The 17350-nt window shown below is 41.1% G+C and overlaps 1 long non-coding RNA gene across 1 annotated transcript; it reads left to right on the top strand.

Annotated features, from left to right (window-relative positions):
* Window positions 1–10105: 10105 nt before the first annotated feature.
* Window positions 10106–15903, top strand: LOC116997755. Its single transcript, XR_004418237.1, has 3 exons — window positions 10106–10181; window positions 12396–12449; window positions 14776–15903. It is a non-coding gene; the product is annotated as an uncharacterized LOC116997755 (long non-coding RNA).
* The last annotated feature ends 1447 nt before the right edge of the window (window positions 15904–17350 follow it).

Below are 17350 nucleotides of genomic sequence, written 5' to 3'. Positions count from 1 at the left end.
AGTGATAAAAGTAGCACTGAGGGAAGAGAGACTTTTGAGAAACTCATTAACCACTCAAGATTTTGTTGTATCCTCATGGTATACTTCTACCATTTTGTTAGGAAATTCTATTTTCTTTCTATTTATTTTCTTGAACTCTGGTCCATTAGAGAGGTGACATCCGTAGCAAAATCACCATTCAAGTTTCTGTATAGATGTCCCCTCACCTGAAACTTTCAAAATGTTATACCGGAATATTGGCATAACATTTTCCTACTTCTACTTTCTCTTCTGCAATAGGCCACTCTACCCACCACGTATCAACTGTTATTTCTGAGGATGTGATTTTTTCCATCATTGATGGGAGACATGAGAACTGTTTTCAAGTCATTACAGTGTCTATATTCAGCTATCAAGGAAAAACATTTAAAATATTTTGACACATATAGAATTGAAGAGTATCAAACAACTACTTCAAAATGAAGAGAAAGCAAAAATAACAAGTCAGCAGCACATCTGAAATTCCTATAATAATATGAAACACTATTCTACCATTTCTTTGGAAAAGGATTTTCTGTGAAGTTGCCTCTATATGTGCAAGGCAACTGTTTACCTGACTAGTTCCTAAACTCTATAAATTTCCAACTGAAAGATGACAAAAAATGGACAAGTTTGAGAATGTCCCCTCAGTTGGGATTTTTGATCACAGGAGATTCGTAGTAACAACAATTTTTCATGGGATAAGATGATGGAGTGTTTAAAAGAGAGAAAAAGTTGATATTGTCAATATATTCCTGGTGACTTGAGGAAAGTTTTGCAAAGATACAACAAATACTGATATTGTTGTGAGCTGTGATGCTCCAAACCATCTTTCTGCTTAGCACTTCTGGTCTGGATAAAATTTGAATTATGTCTGTTTCCCTGCTGTCTAAAAGGGGATGAATAAGCAGGCTTTGAAAACAACAGATTCCAGATCTGCCATTAGAGTATTTCTAATGTTTTAAAGACAACATTTTTTGTGAGCCAAGTTTTTTTTTTTTTTTTTTTTTTTTAATTTTTTTTAGACGGGGTGTTTGGTTAGTATTTCGGTAATACGCCTCATATGTTTTGCTTTACTCCTTAACCTCCAACATGGTACAGCATAGCCAGATACTTGCAACACATATCACAGACAGACATGAAGAGTGCTGCATATACAGTGGAAAAAATGGAGCAGTGACATACACATCTATAGCTATATGCACACTTATTACCATCCAGGTGAGCTCAGGCAGCCTGAATTATTACTACTCTTCTCTCAACTGTGGCAGATTTTTTTCCCAGAGCTCATAACCTGCTCCCTTCTATCAAGCTTGCATCTGGAGAATGGACCTTCTGTGAGTTTTTTCCAAGAAGCCCCCTGCTAATCTCCCACCCCAGGTGATGTTAAGTAAACATTGGCTTTTAACCCCTAGGGAATTGAACACGACCTTTTGTAACCACTGCAAATACCTTCCTAAATAAATGCTTGAGTAACGAGGGAGGAAAAAAAGAGGATGAATTCAAGAGAAAAATAACATATGCAGAGCTCAATTGAGCTGTTTTGTCACTACATCCTTACACAGTGGTGATTGGGGAGGTTTTGTGATGGATGGCATGTCATTTGCAAGAGTTCTGTCTGTAGCTGTCAGCACAGAAAGAGGTCCTTAAAATTCCAGCAGCTATAGCCTGCAATCCATCAGGAGAGAACACAGACATCCACCCTCCCCCTTGGACAGCACAGGAGCCCAAATGGCAAGCATAAGTCATGGTCATTTTGTTTGTGCAAAACTAACTCCCTGCCCATGAATTCACAACCAATGCCTGGGTTACTGTGTGCACACTCCTATTTGTACTGACAAGTACATCTGCACACAGGGGCTCCAAAACACCCTGTGTGCAGTACTTCTTTCACTTGGTAGCAAACTGGTCAGAGGGAAGATTCTGTTGCTTGAGGTGGGATCACTCAGTCATGGTAATACAGTACATTCTTACATGTGAGAATAGTTGATTTCCTAAAACATCTTGGAAATGAAACTTCCATTTGTACGCATTAAAATACTATTGTAAATCAATTAATGTTTTTTCCTTTTGATTGTCACTCATCACATAGTGTGCAGAGTTGAAATTGTTTTTATCTACCTTCGTTTGGATCTCAGCAGCCTTAATTTTTAATTGAACGCCATGTTCTTACACCAAAAAATAGATGAAATGGATTTGAACTTCAATCCTTTGACTGAGCTTTGAGAAATTTATATTAATTTACACTAAAATAAAAAAAAAGTGATCTATGCAATACATTCCCTCTTCGAAATGTTTCGGGAGTTTTGCAGATTTTCCCAGTTTTTCCCCCTGCAGCTCTTGGTTACTTGGTCTGGCTCCCATGCTGCTCATTCCAGTTTAATGCAGACTAATTTCTATCAGAATAAATAGCATTTCTATTTATTTCTATTTCTGAGCTGGTACAAAAGCACGTGACTTCTTTGCCCGAATTCTAAATTCTCCACAGTTTACACCTGTGGCCAGTATGGCCTGAGGGATAAAGCAATATGAAAGCAGGTCATTAGTTAGGTAAACACGAGATGATGCCATGAGGAAATATTTGGCTCACCAGGTGATGGAGAAACAACAGCATTACTCTGCTTCTCCGCACTTCTTCATCAGACTGGGCACCACTGGCCATTTTTCATATCACACAGCTGTCTTCCTTCATCCCCCAAGACTGAAGCTGTGGTTTCAGGAGTGATATAATCCAAGCTGGAATCTGATCCCAACAGCTTTTTCTCCCCTTGGTTTGAGGCACCATCTGGGGAACACCTGTGGTTAATAGGACCAGCATTTCAGTACCAGAGAACACAGGGCAGTTGACAGAGGATGGTACATCTCATCATCTTCAATTTACATGGGGATAACCAAGGTAGAGATGTCCAAATTGAAGCAGATATAATGCCTCAGCTCAGAGTCCATATCATTTAACATTGACTTTTCTGGGCTGAAGGGGAGCCACCTGATGAAGGGAGAGAACCGGGGTTGGTTCCCAGTCCCCCTCCCACAGCCAGCTCTCAGGCTGGCAGGATCTGCTAGCTGACCTTTCCAGAAATGGGCTGCATGTCTGAGTGAAGACTCACTCAGATCAGCCCCCGTGACTCTGGGTAAATGAAACACTTTGCCGTCTGGCGTATCGCTCGTTTTCCCACGAATGGCACAAATAGTCATGTACATGTACAAACACAAGGGATCTATTATTGGTGCCTCTTCCTTGGCTCGCCATCGTGACGTCCAACCTGGAGGCAAGTGTTAATGCCCTTATAAGGCTCTTTGCATACATTTAAATATGTTATCCTTTGGCCGATGATACAAACTGCTATCTCAGTAGCATACGGCATGGGGAGGTGGGAGATTTTCTTGGCTCTGTGGTGAGAGAGAAATTTAAAAGGAGCCTACAATGCTGAGTCACTGTGACAAATAACTTACTATGGAATGCATTCAGGCTTTAGCAAGGAGGCAGCTGATAGTGAGTCAGTGACTGACTAGTGCCTCCTAGATTTTCCTCCTTGGGAAAGATTCAATTTAATAGGATGAAGTGCCAATAAAAAGGCATTCTCACTGTTACTGAGACAATATCACTAATTATACACGTGGTTAAAACTGTCAAGTTATGTTATATGTCACATAAGATGTGCATTTTTTTTTTTTTGGTGAGTACAGCATCACCCTGTTATAAAGCGGCTTAAACTGCTTTATACCATTGAAAACATTGGGCTAGAAATTTTGCTAAACTTCAACTCTTTGGCTGTGTTAATTCAAGAATCTCCTCTCTTTTGGTTCAACTTGGCAGACTTATGGATGTCCTATTTAGTGCTCTGGTTTAGTACTCCATGGCACAATTTAAACCAAAATAGACAGTTTAGCGTTAAAAAAAAAAGCCCTCTAAGAGTAAAAAGGGGTAAGGATTTGAGGCAGAAGGTAGAAGAAAGTAACTTTTTTTTGTTGTTGTTGTTACAAGTAAAGTCAAATTTGTATTTGTTCAGTCATGACCAAACAAGTGTGTTCTTTTCATCCCCCTCCAGTCTGACAGACCTATCCTCAGTCAGGGAACCAGGAACTTGTCCAGAGAAATAGCTCACTCAGGACCATGGACCTAGAGGAGGGAAGAAATAAGGAGGTCTGGTCAACTTTGTTCTGGTCCCTTTAAACATCTAGCCATATACCTGCCAGTAAAACAGCAGAAGCCTCAGGAAGCAAAGCCTCCCAATATCTGAAAAGTTGCAGCCAGACACCCTTCCTATTCACATATCTTTGTGTTCATGCTACCTGGAACAGCTGCCAATTATTCTTAAATATTCATGTAATCTCTTACCCTCACCTGACTGAGGCTGCTCCTTACAGGAGACTTGCTAAATTGATGAATGTAAAAAATATGAAAAAAGTTAAAAGGCAAAGCTGTCACCCTAGAACCAAGCAGCAGATCCTTTTTAACTAGTCTGTCCTTGGCAGCAGGGGATCAAAGGACCACAACAACATGATCCCTTCTGTTTCCATCAGGCTGGTCGTCCAGCTGATATTCCTTTCTTATTTGCCTGTGCTCTTGCTTTCAGAGAGATCCTATAAAATCAACCCTGACATTCCTGAGATACCATGCTAACCATTACATTATGGAGAAGATAATAACTATTCCCAAGCAGATCACAACCAGAGGGAAAGAATATTCTACTTCCACCTGCACTCCAGGAGGAGACATGAAGCTCAGACTGACAAGGGGAGCATTTTTCCTGAAGTAATTCCAGCTGAGACACTGCAGTCAGGCTGCCCTTTCTGAGCACATGTATCATAAAGGCATAGAACAATCTACTCTTACTTAAACTGTTAATTGGAAAGTGAATTATACTAATGCTGTACTATGCTAAAGATTGGCTGCTGAAGTGTAAGATCTGTTGCCCAGCTCATATGAATTACAGTGGTCCACTTGCCAGTGAATAGGGTTCATAAAGCTGGTCAAATATTTTTGCATGATACTTTTGTGTGTTTCTTGGACTAAAGTGTATTTTTTTCTCCCCTTAAAACAAAGCTTTTCTTGAGAAATGGTGGTTTCATCAACAGTTTCACTGTCCTTTTTTAGCCCAGTGCACCATTCTCCAGCCCTGTGGGACAAAGGGCCTCCTTATTTCCACCGCATCTCTACTAAGCCCCACTGTTAAAGCAATTGGCATTCTTGATAGAGGAGCAGAAAGGCAGCCAAGGGCTCTTCCAGGCTGGGGAAGAGGCATGTCCAACAGGGCTGCAGATTCCACCAGTGCCAGTATTAGATAATTTGTGGTTGCTGAAGGGCTTTGGAGCAAGGCTGTTGCTCACCCTGAGATAGTGAAGTGGTCTTAAAGTGGATGTGAGGATATAGTGATAATCAAAGGAGTCTTCTTCTAAGGAAGAATTATCTATCTGTGAAAAATCACACAGAGACCCTGCTTTTAAAAGGAGTAAGTGTGTACAATTTTAAAGAAAGAAAGGTAATCACATTTTTCTTTGTATACTTGTGAGGAGAAGCTCTCAGATATGACTTTTCCAAAACACCTGCCAATGAACAGCAGTAAAACAAGGGATCTCAGTAATATTTTTTCTAATGCAGAGTAAAGAGCAGCCAACTTCCCATAGAAAAGGAGGAGGGTTTTCTCCAACTAATTTTATTTCTTTATCTTTAGTCATTTATTGAAAAGAAAACACTAAATATATTCCTCAGTCTACTCCTTCCAGTGATAGCTCGAAGGAGTAAAGAACCATATGGTCCTTCAGCTGATCTCTACTGTCTCCATGACAATGCACATTTACAAAGTTTGCTCCTAACAACATGGTAGTATGAGATCCAATTGCTTGTAATTCCCTTTTGGGAGGGAAGGGCTTGCTGCTGTAGTTGGGTACTCTTCCCACCCCTGCTAGAGGGGCTGCCTTTGGGCACAGGGTTTTGATAAGGCTTACACTTCTGCACAGAATTTCCCAGCCCTTCAGCTGGAGGAAATCAGTTTATCTTCTGCCATGTCAGTCCAGTTTCAGCCAAGAAGCAGATATACTAAATTCCTTCAAGTTCCATGCAAGTTTTAATGCACAAGACACCTTAAAAGAGCCTTTATTTCTCAGTAGTCTCCTCCTTGTGATGCTTATGCATTTTTTTAATTCGGTGAAACCAGATTTCCCAGAAATTCTCAGCTGGAGGCTACACTGGGGTTTTGCAGCCATGATCTCCTGGAGCAGGACAGAAGAGTGGCACAGCAGGGGCTTGAGCAGGGGTACCTTGCACATAGGCACCCACCACAGCTGAGACAAAGGCAAGGTGAAAAGTGGAAGCTGATTTGCAGGGAAGGGAAGCAGCATACCAGAAAATAAGAGGGCATGATATTCTAGACATAAACACATTTTAAACTAGGGGGAAAAAAATCCTTGTTTGATCATCTTCCCTTTACTTAAGGCAAAGTTAGAAGCTTTTGAAGTTTTTACTCCTCTCTCTGGGCCAGCTCTCCTCACCCCAGTACAGAGGGCCAGTGTTTCTTCCCAGGCTTAGTGGAAACATCAGAAGAGGTGTTCCTGGCCCAGGAAGCAGGTCACACCACTCCAAGCAGAGAAGATGCTGCCTGCCTGGCCATACCACCCTCTCTGCCTTGCAGCGACTGGATACTGTGAACATGATTTGTAGTCCTGTCACAGCCTGCTCAGAATCCAGATTCCAACAGTCCAGGCTGTGTTCTGAGTCCTGTGACACTGCAAACTCATCCCAATGTGGATTTATTTGGCTTATTGAAATTTAATGGTTGACAGTGATTAGCAGCATGCTCTGTGATATGCACAGCCTTCTGCAAAGGGCGAGGGAGCCACACAGCAGAGCACTTAGGCTGGGGCATTTCTAAAATTTAAGGATATTTTCCAAAACTTTCCAAGACTTTGGGGTGACCAGGATCAAGAAATCACATTACAGCTCCAAACATATCATATCAGCTATATCCTGTCAGTAAATACATGACCTGTCAGAAAATACAGTCACCTCTTTGGGCCCTTACCCTTTGCAAAACACTGGGCGATATCTGTTCTGGAATATAAGGGAACTATCCAGAAAAGATATCAGGCTACAAAAAGTCAGCCACTACTACTCTTCCCGCCACATAGCTATGTCAGGGCAATGCCAGGTAGAAATACAGGAGAGGTAATCTTGTCATTCAGTGACAGATTTTACATTTTGGCCCCTTAAATATTTTGTATCTTTATTTAAAAGAGTAAAGAAAGAATTTGAAATGCTAGCAGGTGGGCAGCAGCATGAGAGTGACTGATGCCATGTTTATGGCCACAAAGAAGCAGACTGCCCATGATGGGAACCCATTGCACCTGGCGATGCACCCGGCTGAAACAAGTGTGCCACCAAGTGTGGTGGACCTCTTCATTCTCCTTTAGATCCATTATATTTATATTTTCCCCAACTTTCTTGAGTTTTCTTATTTTTTAAAAAAAGTAGAAATATTTTATTGCTTTTTATTTTTATCTTCATTAAGAGGGTTTGGTTTCTTTTCAATCTCAACTGCAAAAATAGCTTCCAGTTGAATACATAATTTGCCAGAAAATGTTGACATATTCCAATACTTACAGAAGCCACTTCACATACCCACCAGTGTACAGTAGTTTGGATTTACTTCTAACCAAGCAAGACAGGATGTCCTGCTACTTTAATGGACAAAAATAATCTTACGTAGCAATATAATAGCAGAAGGGTGTTCAGGCTGCATCTGGACCACAGGCTGTCCATTGGCAGCCTCCACTTAAGCAAGTGCAGAGGGATGTTATATAGTTATTTTCAGAGCAATTTCTGTGTGTTTCACTATTCCTTGATTGGTACAATAGCTGTCAACACTCTGGTTTTGAATTTCACACATTTGCTTATTAGAAACCAATAGAAATATACAACCAGTTGAAATTATGCACAATTTTTTATTTTTTTTTTTTTTAAATCAAGGAGTAGCCCAAAATATGGGCGGCAGACCAGGTTAACCCATATAGTTTCAAATGGACCTATAGCACATATTTCAACTCAATAAAAACTCCAGTTGGTTAAGATGTGACTGCAATTAAAATAAAGTACTCAAGAATAGTGATACATTTATTTTGAAATATATTTGTCAGAATGAAACATGTAGAGCTTTTTCTCCTTCTGTAGTTTGTAAGCTCATAAACTAACCCAGACAGCAAATTCCTATGAATTTATCAGGTATTTGGATTTTTTCTAGACTGGTGGTTTTCACTAAGAAACTCCACTATTAACATTTTCACTGTTTGTATATCACATTCAGACACAAACAGGACTTCAAAGACCTGGCAAACTCCTACTCCTTTGAGCAGCTTCCTGCAGATCTGTTCTCCCCAGTGCTGACCCTCTCAGTGATCAGAATCAGGACACTGCTCACAAATCACTGCATCCCCTTGACACCTGAAAATACATACCAAGCTCTAATTATACTTGACAACCATCTAGAAATTCAGATTTCTTTTTTTGCCTGCCCTGAAATTGCCAGATTCCTCCTGAAGTCTATTTAGGAGTGAAGCTAAGGCTTTTCTAATTAGAGCTGAGTCTCCAGATCTCCCTTCACCCCATATACCAGGAGTGAAGACAAAGCTTGCCAGAGAGGAGTCATATCTAGACTAGTCTACCATCATTATGCAATGAAAGGAGGCGTACTGTGCAAGGAAGAGTTTCTGCTGGAAAGAGAGACAGCTCAGAGTCATAGCTTCCTCTTTAAGACTCCAAGATTCATGGATTCAGAAAGATTTGGTTCCTCTAGTAAAAAAACACCATTCTTTTGGGGAAAAAGCCAGTCCTGCTTGGACTTTGCTGGTCTCCCCATTTAGTGGGAAAGCACACAGGGTCTGGAATTCCAGGAGCTTAGGAAGCACCACTCAAAGAGATGCCTGGTGAATTTGGAGGACCTATTTGGTGCCTCAGAGCTTCCTCGTGAATGATGACATGAAGGATTCAATGTGTGCATCCAAGTGTCAAGCAATTGCTGCCTATTAAAGACTTAAAGGGCAGGAAATACTTTCCAGATACACAAGCTTTTTCTGAGGGAACTGCTACCCTGTAGGATGTCAGACACAATGCCAATACCATAAATGGCACTATACAGCAGTTTTCATTCAGAAAATATATGATTTATTTCAAGAAAATCCAAAGAAATTTATCTCCCTTCTAATACCTCTTACCCCTGCATTTTTCTCCAGGGATCTGGGAAACAGGCTTCAGGAGAAGCTTTGAAGAATCATGCAAAATCAATTGTCTCCACTTTCAGAGGGTGGAAAACAGCTAAAATCTTGCCATATCTTTTGTGAGTACCAAGAAAGGGGTGCAGAGCTAGCATATAGCTCCAGGACAGGTCTGGTGCCTTCAGAGCCTGGTGCCTTGGCCCACTGAACCCCACAGAACTGCCAGCACAGCCCCTTGGGAATGAGGACCTGGTGTGTCCCAGGGACATATGAGAGTTTTCTTGCTAGGAAGGATTTCAAAGAAGCCTGGTAGGGTAAAAAAGGCAGAAGAGTTGCTTACTTCCTGCAAGATTATTGTACTTCAGCAAACAAACAAAAAACCCCCACCAAAACACAAAACAAACAAACAAACAAACAAGAAGTATTTTTTCCTATCTTGTTTGGGGCACACACACAACAAAGGAGATGGAGCCAGGGGCATCTTACAAGACTGTGGTGAGACAAAGCCTAAGGAGGAGGTGTGCATGGATGGATGGCAGCAAGTCCTGAGCCTTGTGGTCGGCAGCATCTTTTTGCTTCTATAATACTGATTTCACACTGGGACTGGGATGCTTTTCCTCACCTTCATCAGGTTCAGAAACCCTGATGGGCATTCACTTCCCCATTTTTAGAAAAGATAATCTATTTTCCTATTTCCTATTTGTTTGCTTTACATTTCCATAAGCCAAAAAAAGCACTGCTATATTTGTTGATTTTGATCCCAGAGGAGTTTCCCTGGAGGCACAGGGTAGGTGTCTGTAGAAATGCTGCCCTAGCACTGGGAGGAGCACTCCTCTTTGTAGGGAGGTTAAGATCTCGGTTAAGTTTATTTAATTGTCTCCAGCTTCTCCTGTCAATAGGGAAAGACAGACAGCTCCAGCAGTGACCCAAACCAAGATGGACTAAACACTGTGGAGGTGAGTCTATACAATGCCTCATAGCATCTAAACCTCCTGGTTTAGATGTGCCAGAGAAGTGGGGTTGATTCAGGCTTGAGTAACTGGCTCAGGGCTGCATCCAGGGTTCAAGCTGGAAGCTGGCATCCAGAAGAGAAGTTGTGCCCATATCCTTGAAAGATCTGGACTGAATCATCACCCAGTCCCTACTTTTTACTCTTACTGTTGCATTTTACAATCACCAAGGTGACTTTCTCCCCCCTCTCAATTCTCAAGATGTGACTCCCCAAAAGCAGGCTGTTTGTCCCCCCCAGCAAAAAATAGAGTCACACCAGCAGCAGAGGGTGTGGGGGCAGATGCTTTTTGGGATAAGAACTGGCAGTTTTTAGAGCCTCCAAATGAGTAGGTGACTGTGCTGAGGCTCTTTCTCCCACCACAAATCACGAAGCCAAATATCTCAGTTGCACTGCATGTCTGCAGCAGTTCCTTTTCCAGTGCTGGCTAGTGTGGGAAGGGCTCTGTTGGCACACAGCTCGCCCAATCACTTGCCTGTATGTGGTCAAACTTAAGGAGACCATGTGTTCAAGGTGCACATGTGGGCAGGGCCCTTCTGCCACTTCTAGCCTTTCTGGCTTCACAAGGACACTCGGAGCACACCAAACATCAAACTACCTGCAATCCTCCAAATCCTGCAGGGATGTCTGCACTTGGATAGCCCTATTCAGGGAGGAGGCAGGGCAGCAGAAAGTGGATGTCACCTGCTTTTTAGAGAAGTGAGGGAAACAAGTTAGCTGAAGATAATAAAAACAGATGAACCTATGTATCGTGTAACCTACAAAAGAAAGACTTTTTCCAGTGAAACAGATGGGTTTAAGTGCCATTTAAAGCAACTCCTGCTTTACCCAAGAAAGCCTTACAAACTTTGAATGTGGATTACACAAGCAGTTTATAAAACAGAAAGTCTGTCAATGCATCTCCATCACCACAGAAAGCCTTTTTAAGCAAAGCTGAACAAGAGGAGTCAAAACCAGCTCCTGTATCCTTGAAATTCGAGCAGTGCTGCTGACTACCTGTGGTTGGGAGGTAAACTTAAGTCTGAAACTTCTGCTTTGCCTTCTGCTTCTCTGCTTCCACTCTTGATAGCTCAGTCACATGGAGACTTTAAGAACATTTACAGCATGGCTCCATTGTTTCTCATGACTTGTAAAGATCATCACAAAAGTGCATAGGCAAAAGGTTAAGCTGTATGAGGAACAGAGTTAGGCAGCTGGGAAAGGGGTAGGTTGGGGTTTAGTCAGTCATGCAGAAGGAAGAAGAAAACTTGCAGAGAGGAGAGAAGGAGTCAGTAGTGTGTGGAGCTGCCTGTAAGAAAAGCAGTCAGCGCTGTATGATGCAGTTAATGAGGAAAGGAGTCAGCATTGCCTGAAAAAAGTTCATTGAAAGAAGGCATGAAAAGTTTTCTGATGATGCCATTCCAGTCTGTCTCAACATAATTACTACAGTGCAGAAGACAGGTAATTCCTCATAGCGTTTAGTAAAAGGCCCTACACACAGAAAAAAGATGGAATTATTTTTTCCCTTCCAGTCAAAAAATCAAACCAAAGTGATAAGACACTCAGACTTTCTTAGAGTAATCAGTATGGACAGAGGAAAGATTAGCTTGAATGAAATTTAGAGAGAAAAATATCCTCTCATCCTTCCTTCATGGAGAGTAGCACAACCACTCAGCTCATGCTGGTGCTGCAATTTCAGAAGTGATAGCTTTGAGAAGAGCCAGGGCTGGTTTTCAATACTAAGCTGATGGAAACACATGTCTGCAACAGGTGAACAGAAAAATGCAGAGGAAATGAAAATGTTTTTAAAAGGAAAGAAAAATTAAACCCAGCGATATAAAGCAGAGTGGGAGAAATAGAGCAGAGTCGAGGCAAAAGACTTCCAGCAGTGAAAGAAAGGCTGCAGTTTTGGCTCATTGATTAAACCAGTGCTTAAGAAAGTCTGGTGCTGACAAAGGGGCATCTTCAACTACCCCAGGTTGCTCAAAGCCCCACCTAACCTGGACTTGAATGTTTCTAGGAATGGGGCATCTGCCCCCTTCTCTGGGCAATCTGTGCAGATTTTCACCACACTCGCTGTAAAAACTTCTTCCTCATATCTAATCTAGTTCAACTCTCTTTTAGTTTTAAACCATTCTCTCAACAGGCTGTGCTAAAAAGTTTGTCCTCATCTTTCTTTCAGGCCTCCTGTAAGTACTGGAAGGACATGATAAGGTCTTTGCAGAGACTTTATTAGGTGAGTGCCAAGCACTGGGGTAAACATGAATAAGTCAGCAAAACTGATGAAACAAACTGTTCTCATGCATTTGAAAGCAAAGTGACTAAAATTTAGCTGCTGTAACAGGATGGGACTTCACCTTAAAATATTTTCACAGGTAAAATATTTGTACAGATCTTCAGTCTTCGTATTTCTCAGACCAGATTTTTGATGGTTCTTTCTTGGATGGAGTGTTTCCACAGCTGTTCTTTATCTTTCCAATCTTCCTGCTACAGACAGAAGGAAAACAGAGTGAAATAATGGCAAATAAAAATTTGCAGGGGTATAACTCTTCTTACCTCAGCGTGGTGCGTTCTTGTCTTATACCATAGTGACAGTGAACTGGGGCTGGACCTTTGTTACTGGATTTGGTCAGTGCTTTGGACAAGGCTCTGAACAGCATTGCCTCCTTCCAAGAGAACAGGAACAGAGTCCTTTCAATGGCTGTGTCTCATGCCCTGCAATTCAGAAATGCATGCAAAGTTGCAAATACCCAACCACCATTTAAACAACCTGAAGCACAATTCCAGAGGAGGTATAGGGTAAGAGAGTAGCATCAAGATGAGGGCAATGGATTTGGTGAGTGAAACCTTAAAGTAAATATTTGAACAACAAACTGGAATTCACCCAACTCAAGCATTTTATTTGAAAGGAAGTATCTTAGGGATAGCTGAAGCTGGCATGGGAAAGAAGGAAAGGAGATAGGAAAGGAGATAAAATATGCAAGGGTATTCAGAAAAGAAAGAGGCACTCCCCTGAACCTCAGAGGAAAATCAGTTGTGAATATGTGGGTATTATTTAGTGTCTGGCTTGAAAATAAATGCAACTATAAGAAGGCTCCATGGTTTAGGAAAAGTATTCCCCAATTAAATGTTTCCTGGTGAAACATCCCAGAGCATGCCCCCTTCCCATGCCCTTCCCCATGTATTGGGGTGGAAGGGAGAATTGCAGGCATAGAAAGGTAAAGATCACATTTGAGATAAGAAGAATTTACCAGAAACAGCAACAAACCAAGAAAATTATCAGTAAGAAAGTAGTAGTAATAGCAGAGTTACAAGGGAGGTGAACAATTCACACACAGTGCACACCTCACAGAACTCAGCACCCCTGACCCCACACCCTGCAAAACCAGAAAGTACACTGATCCCACTCCTGGTATGGTGGGAGGTGGTATCTTCAAGTGACTGTGACCTCCTGCCTGGTAGAAAACTTAACCTGGCCAGAACCAGGCTTGCAGGGTTTGGGCAAAGCAAGGGAATGACTGAAACTAAGGCACAAGGTAGGAAGATACAGTCACAATTAGATGTCATTTCAGCACCATCCTGGTTTTCAGACCAAAAATAAAAGCAATGAATCTTCCAATCGAGTATGCACAAAGCATAAAAATATTAGAAAAATGTTTAGGCAAGAAGAAGCTATATGAAGGCTTTATTAAAAAATAAATTTATTTCTCTGGAGGTAGTTGTATAATGTCCAAAGGTTTCAGTGGAGCAGGCATTTTGGATATTTGTTTTAGACTGAGACTCCACATAAACAGGAGGATGTGGTTTTCATGTCAATGATGAATGGGGAACCTCTTCCTAAAGCCAATTCACCCCGTAACTTCCAGGGAGTCAAAGAGAGAAAACCTGGCTTTTTTACAGTTGAATTGGAAAAAGTGCCAGTTTGGGGCCATAGGGATGGTGCTATTCTGTGTGCTTGTTCTCCCTTGTTTGAGAAATACTGGGGAAAAAATATTATTTGGTTTCTGGATGCATTCCTTTATAGGTGTAGAATGATGAAGCTTGCAGCCTTTGACAAGGAAGACAGAACAGAATCTAGAACAGGAGGAGAAAACACTTGTAGGTTGTTTTTTTCCTTCCAGATGCTCATTCAAACATTTCAGATAACATTTAAAAAAAAAGCTTAAAACAGACTAACCAAAATCACTTTTAATCAGGTTTTGTTTCCATGGCACCTTTGATGTCATAAGCTTAATAGCTCTTCAGTGATCCATAGAGTCTTCCAGGTTAAAAAAAAAAAAGGCTAGACCTGAATGTCAAATGTTGAATACACCTTTAAAATATTATTTCTGAAAAGTTTTCAGGCATCCCTTATTTTTTAAGAGCCAAGAGAAACCAAATCTCCAACCAGGAATTTCCCCTTCCCACAAACTCCTACCCTGCATATCAATGGAAATCTTTGCAGAGAAGTTGGAATATATGGAGACCCACAAATATATTATTAAACTGCAAAGAAAGTGCATTAAAAACACTGTTATAAAAATAGCCGTAAATCATTTCTTTATTTTTTTTTCCTTCTACAGATGCAACCTCTCAAGAAACATCTTTCTATCAAAATTGAAACAGATTGTGGTGTTCGGCAGCACATTTCTCTGCTAGGGAAACATTCTTGGTACAGTATTCTTGCTCTTAGTCAGATTTTTTTTTTCCAAGGATTTTCTGATTAAACATGGTGATGATGGATAATAGCAGTCATACTACGTTTCTACTAACACACACAAGTCTTGCCAGAGGTGAAGTAGATGCAATTTGCTTTTATTTAAAAGCTTTTGCTCAATAATACTTTCATGGTCTGATCTGGCACTTGTAATCAAGCAACATTCCCAGTTCCATCAGCCCTTAAGATCCAGATTTTATATGAAAAAAAAGGGGCAGATCTTTGGCTTGATGGTTCTCTAGGATCTCTGCCACAGTTTGGAAAGCAACATATTCATCTACCTGGTGGTTTTGGTATGTATAGGAAAGGGAATAAATCTTCACATGACTTGCTGCTGGACACTAAAAATATAATGGAATGTACTAAAAAAAAAAATCACAAAATCCTAATCCTGATTGCTTCTTCGAAGGTAAAAGTAATGATTTTTATTTGTGGATAGTAAAATACACAGCAAAGGTATACTATACTAACTTTAATGGTAAAAACAACTTAAAAATTCAATTTTGAAAAGGAAAACTTGATAAAACTGTGTAAAAGATGTAAAACACGCATATCAAATTATATTTATACAATATGATATGAACAAAACAAAATAGGTCCTTGAAATTAAAGCTACTAATTAAGTTACTTTTCAGTTTACATTTCTAGTACAGAAAAAGGAGAAGGTATTGTGTTCTTCATACATCTGGATTTTAATTCTGTAATATATGTAAGAGTGAATCTGGATGCTGTCATATGTGCCAACATAGGTAACCATAATTTCTAACCCATTCAGCAAAATAAGTAAGATTTTCATGTTGAAATAATTATCATATTTTAGAGGGATAAAAGCTAACAGAATTTTAAGCATAACTTAAAAAGTGGATGCTTCCTCTGTACATGGAAGGATTTGAACTAAAATCACAATACTGGTGAATAACTCCAGACTTTTGATGGTATTAACTGAGAATGTAACATAGTTTATTGTACCTTAAATCCCCTGTATACATCTCAAAATTTGGCCCCATTAAACTTTCTCTGTTACAAAACATTGTGGCTTGTCTATTTTTGGCCTAGAATGGGATGATAATAAATAAAATGACATATTTAAAAATCCATTAAACAACACAACCCCCACATATCATTCCAGATGTAGTAATCACATATTTGGGTTTTTGTTTGGATTACTGGTCTGGTCTGTGTTGATTTGGCATGGCCTGGTTTTTTGGTAGCGAGGGAGGGCCACAGAAGAGGCTCTGAAGATGGACATGCTGCGGCCTAATTAGAGACCTTGGTAATGCCTCTATGATGATGTATTTAAGAAGAAAATCGAAACAGTACAGGGGCAGTTTTTTCTGGGGGTGGCGAGCTGCTGCCATCAGGGCCATCCCCTGTGTGCCATGGCCACCACCATCTCAGTGTGGCCCATAGTGAGTGAGCCTGGACTGCCTGGCTATCCCTAGCCAGCCATGCTGTAGGTGTGCCCTGGTTTGAAACACAGATGTCTGCTAAGAAAGGCAGGAGCCTTTCTTTGAAATAGGGAATGTAAACCCCCTCCCTCCAAATTATTATAATTTTGAAATTAAGGGGCTCTCAGGTAAAGATATGGGAATAGGAACAGCAGTTCTTTACTAGGAAAATTAAAATAGAAATACAGGATTACAAAGAATAAACCCAAAACGCTGACAGAGGCAGTGTACAGCCTGACACCTCGTCAGGCAGGGTGTTGGTAGCAGTCCCATTAAATGGTGGCTGCAGTCCTTTTGCAGTGACAGATGTGATTCAGTTGAGGCAGTGCTCCTGTAGAAGGTGCAGTTTCCCTCCAGAGGTCCAGTGATGATGTAGAAAGGTCTGGTTTTCCTCTGGAATCCAGTGGAAAAAGGGCTACTTTGGCGTTCCAAAGCTCAGTTTTTATCTAGGTAGGAAATGCTTGGCTCCTCCCCCTGGGTGGAGCATCTCCCAATGGGATGCAGTAATTTTATCAGTCATGCAGTGGGACTCAATGGGCCATTAACAGAAGATACCTCCTGGAGGAAGGATGAGTTGTGGCAAAGATAAAGATGACTGCCCCACCTGGTTTTAACAGATGGCCCATTAGCAGATAATATGTCCCATGGAGATAATGATCACTGCCCACCTGGTTTTAAGAGATGGTGATAGAACACATACTTTTTGGGTGCATCTGCCTTAGAGAAGGTAGAAGGGCAGGGGTGGTGGTAACAACTTCTCCTTCTCAGTGCCCTGCTTGAGGAGAGGTGTTAAATAGTGCCAGCACTGGTGGAGCTGCCAGGCCAGTTGTGGAAACATGGCAAATGATTTCCTGACAAGGAACCTAGACAAGATCAACCTCTCGGCCCCATGGGATTTTACACGAATCTTTGAATTAGTGGAACTTGTTGGCAATGGTACCTACAAGCACCACTCTTTCTTCTAGTGAGAGGAGGAAGTGAGGACATGTGAGG

This window comes from Catharus ustulatus, chromosome 6 (genome assembly GCF_009819885.2).
Source record: "Catharus ustulatus isolate bCatUst1 chromosome 6, bCatUst1.pri.v2, whole genome shotgun sequence".
Classification (NCBI taxonomy): domain Eukaryota; kingdom Metazoa; phylum Chordata; class Aves; order Passeriformes; family Turdidae; genus Catharus; species Catharus ustulatus.
This window is presented reverse-complemented; position numbering and strand designations above follow the sequence as displayed.